Source organism: Prionailurus bengalensis, chromosome C2 (genome assembly GCF_016509475.1).
Source record: "Prionailurus bengalensis isolate Pbe53 chromosome C2, Fcat_Pben_1.1_paternal_pri, whole genome shotgun sequence".
In the NCBI taxonomy this organism is placed as follows: domain Eukaryota; kingdom Metazoa; phylum Chordata; class Mammalia; order Carnivora; family Felidae; genus Prionailurus; species Prionailurus bengalensis.
Genome location: NC_057350.1, coordinates 112,415,233 through 112,419,365, shown reverse-complemented (window position 1 = coordinate 112,419,365; position 4,133 = coordinate 112,415,233). Strand labels below are relative to the sequence as shown.

General features: G+C 35.7%; 1 long non-coding RNA gene across 1 annotated transcript; it reads right to left on the bottom strand.

Annotated features, from left to right (window-relative positions):
• Nucleotides 1-2,110: 2,110 nt before the first annotated feature.
• LOC122492398 lies at nt 2,111-3,933 on the bottom strand. The gene is made up of 2 exons (XR_006299608.1): nt 3,671-3,933; nt 2,111-3,115 (listed from the first exon to the last, which is right to left on the bottom strand). It is a non-coding gene; the product is annotated as an uncharacterized LOC122492398 (long non-coding RNA).
• Nucleotides 3,934-4,133: the final 200 nt, after the last annotated feature.

Below are 4,133 nucleotides of genomic sequence, written 5' to 3'. Positions count from 1 at the left end.
ATCTTCAGATTTGCCAACTAGGAAGAATAATAGCCGCTTTTTAGGTTGTTGTTAGTCTTGATATGTATGCAAAAGGCTTGAACAATATCTAAAATGTGATAGATGCTTAAGAATCTGTCCCCTCTTCTGAGATTCTATCCAACCACGTGGAAATAGCTGCAGTTATAAATTTATAATCCCTGATGTCAAGAAGTACATAAATCATTAATGATTAATGAATTTTCAGGTTACCAGCCAAGATTTTAAGGCACTGTTTAATTAATTAACTAATTAATTAATTAATACTCATGTTGCCCTTCTTATCTCACAACTAGCATTAATAATCTTCTGGCCCTAGCACTGGGAGGATGTATGGAGGCTTGATGAAATATTTCAATATTAAATTTAAAATGTCCAGAATAGAATTTTTGATTTCTCCATTCCCATCGAATTATCTTGTAGATTTTCCAATTTGAGTAAAAGGTACAATTGTTTATCCAGTGCTGAAGCTAAAATCTAGGAGGAATTTGGCCTGATCCCAATCAAAATACAGGTGGGTTTTTCTATAGAGATGCAAGGAATCTAAAAACAAAAAACAAAAAACAAAAAAACCCAAGATAATTTTGATAAAGAGCAGAGCACACCTTGTATCTAAATCCTGGTTTCTAGGGACACCTGGGTGGCTCAGTTGGTTAGGCATCCCACCTCAGCTCAGGTAATGATCTCATGGTTCATGAGTTTGAGCCCCGAGTCTGACTCTGCCAACAACTCAGAGCCTGGAGCCTGCTTCAGAATCTCTCTCTCTCTCTCTCTCTCTCTCTCTCTCTCTCTCTCTCTGCCCCTCTCCCCCTCTGTCACTTGTGTGCATGCGTGTGCACGCTGTCTCTCAAAAATAAACATTGAAAAATTATGAACAAATAAGTAAGTAAATAAATATTGGTTTCTAATAGCATTCCTTAGCTTTCCTTGAACCGGGGCAGGGTATATACTAGATAAGCCTGGAACATCTTATAGGGCCAAAAGGTCAAAAGTGCCCACCCAAAAAAAGAAAGAAAGAACAAAAGAAAGGAAGGAAGGAAGGATGGAAGGAAGGAAGGAAGGAAGGAAGGAAGGGAGGAAGAAAACCTCAAAAACAAAAATAAAAACAAACAACCAACTCTACATCCATGGGTGTTTGTCCAAGTGACCTAGGAAGCAACTGAAAGAGCTCCCAATAGCCAAAGCTGGAACAAATTGAGCAAGAAGATAGTGTTGTTTTGGATTATAACCTAAATGATAAGATAAATATTTATAAGTTCATACTAATATAAATAAATAAGTGAATAAATAAATAATGAGGGATAAGAGACAAAGCTCACTTGGAAAACAATTCCAAATAATTTATGTAAGATATTTTGTCCTCAAGGAGGTGGAGCCTAACTCCCCATTTCTTAACTATAGGCTGGTGTAATGACTTCATTCCAAAGAGTACAGTCTGGAAACAGGGGAAAAGAATAACTGTCTTAGATCCCTGGTGGGATCTAACAAAAGTTACCCCAACCAGGTGACCAAGGTCATTATAAATGATGATACCATATAAATTACATAAATAAATAAATTATATTGGTAAATTATATGGATACCATATATCCTTGATCTAACATGATGAAAATGGCACTTTACCTCTGTGGTCTTCCTCCTCCCAAACCCATAATTCCAGTTTAACCATAAAATGAAAATCCAGATAAATTCCAATAGAAGGGCATTGTACAAAATTTATAATTAATACTCCATGAAAATGTTAAGGTCATTAAAAATGAAGTCTAAGAAACTGTTCCAATCGAGTGGTATATAAGAGACATGACAAGTAATTGTAATGTGGCATCTTGGAACAGAAAAAAAAAAATTAGGTGAAAGAAAAATTAAGTCAGAAATACTAGGTAAAGAATAAAGGATAGAAAATAGTTAATAGTGTATCAATATTATTCAATAATGGTGGCAGGTGTACCATACAAATGTGTTAATAATATAGAAAACTAGGTGCAGAGTGTATGGGAACTCTGTGTACTACCTTTACAGGTTTTCTGAAACTGTGGTACACAGTAAAATCTATTTAAAAATTAAGAACAAGAACAAAGTAGAAGACGGACACTGCCTGATTTCATGGTTTATTGTGTAACTGCCATAAGCAAAACAGCATACGATTAGTGTAAGAATAGACATGGTGATCAATGAAACAGAATATGGAGGCTATAAATAGACCCACATAAATATGACCAATTCATTTATTACAAAGATGCCAATGTAACAGGGCAAAGATAATCTTTTCAAAAATGTTGCTGGAACACCTGGCCATGCATATCAAAGAAAATAATCTTGGTCATTACTTTATACCATATACAGAATTAACTAGAAAGAGATCACAGATCCATATAAAAGCTAAAACTGTATACCTTTTAAAGAGAAAATCTGGGAAAACATGCTTGAAACCTTGAAGTAAGCAAAATTTTTAGGACAAAAACACAAGCTATATAGGAGAAAGCAATATTAATTGAACTTTACCAAAATTAAAAAACTTCAAAAAACATCATTAGAAACTGAAAAGGCAAGACATAAGTGGGGAGAAAATATTCACTCTGTGTATTTGTATCTGACAAACATTAGTCATCACAAAAATGTAAATTACACACATAGTAGAATGGCTAAAGTTTAAAAAGACTGATAATACCAAAGGTGGACAAAGCAACGTTGAGGAAGTGACATTTTCAAACCTTATTGAATGGGGATATCAAATGGTATCATCACTTTGGAAAACTGTTTGCCACTTCCTCATGAAATAAGACCTATGACCTAGCAATTCCATTCCTAGATTATTTATTCAAAATGAATTTTAAAGTGTTTTCTAAAGAAGACTCATACACAAATGTTCCTGGAATCTTTGATTAAAATACCCAAACACTGTAAAAAGCCACAATGTCCATCAACACATGAATGGATTGCAAATTATGTTCTCTAGCTACAAGGGAATAGTATTCTGCAATGAAAAATAAACTCCAGATCCACGTAACAATATGGTGGAGACTTGAACACATTTAGGCTAAGTGCAGAAGCTAGACTCCAAGAGTACATACTTGTGTGATTCCATTCAAATAAAATCCTAGAAGAGAAAAAACAAAATGAGAGCCACAGAGAGCAGATCAATGTTAATTAATTAAAACTAAAAATTAAAAGGTCAGTGGAAACTCTTAAGAGGTGGAAATATTCTGTAGCTAAAATATTCTGTGGTGATACACAATTACATTTGTCAAATATCATTGGACTGTGCATTTACAGGTGGTGTGTTATATTATGTGTAAACTATACCTCAGAAAGTGGATTTAGAAAGAAAACTATATATACTGTATATTTAAGTGTGCAGTTATGGATCCAAATCACAGTTCTGCTACCTACAGCCTGTGTGACTTTGGTCTTGTCCCTTAAATCATCTTCATATGTCCGTATCTCCAGATGGGGCTAGCACTGGTACTCGTCTTGTTATGGGAGTTAAATGCGTAAATAAATGTACATAAAGTGATTAAAAGCTGCCTGGTACAGAGTAAGCTCTAACTAAGGAATAGCTGTTCTTTTTACTCTTGATTTTCTTTTTTTCTCAACATCCTCATTCAGGAACAATGGTGACAAACCCTATCACTTTTACTCCCAAAGTACATACCGTCTTTCTTCATTTTTTCCTCCGAGTGTACATAGCCCTTTAATTTGTCTCTTCACGTGAACGTTGGTCTCCTTTCTCTGCAAAGTGGTTTTCAAAAGTATGAATGAGCTCATATTACATTCTTGCTAAAATCCTTCAATGGTTTTCCTTGGCACCTCAAAGTTCCAGATTTCTCGACACCCAGGGGCCCTTCCGGAGAGCCTGTCCGTGTACCTTCCACCTCCTCCCTAGTCACCAGGCTCCAGCTCTACTGGACGCTTTTATTTTTCTATTCTTGGAACTCACTAAATTCCTTCACGCCTGGGGCCTCAGCACCAGCTGTTCCCTCGGCCTGGAATGCTCTTCAAGTGGATCTTTGAATGACCGACTCTGATTTTTCAGTCCTCAGCTTGAAAATGCTACCTCTTCAGAGAATATTTTTCAGACAACACACATTTTAAAGGAGTTGCTCCTGTGTGGTCGC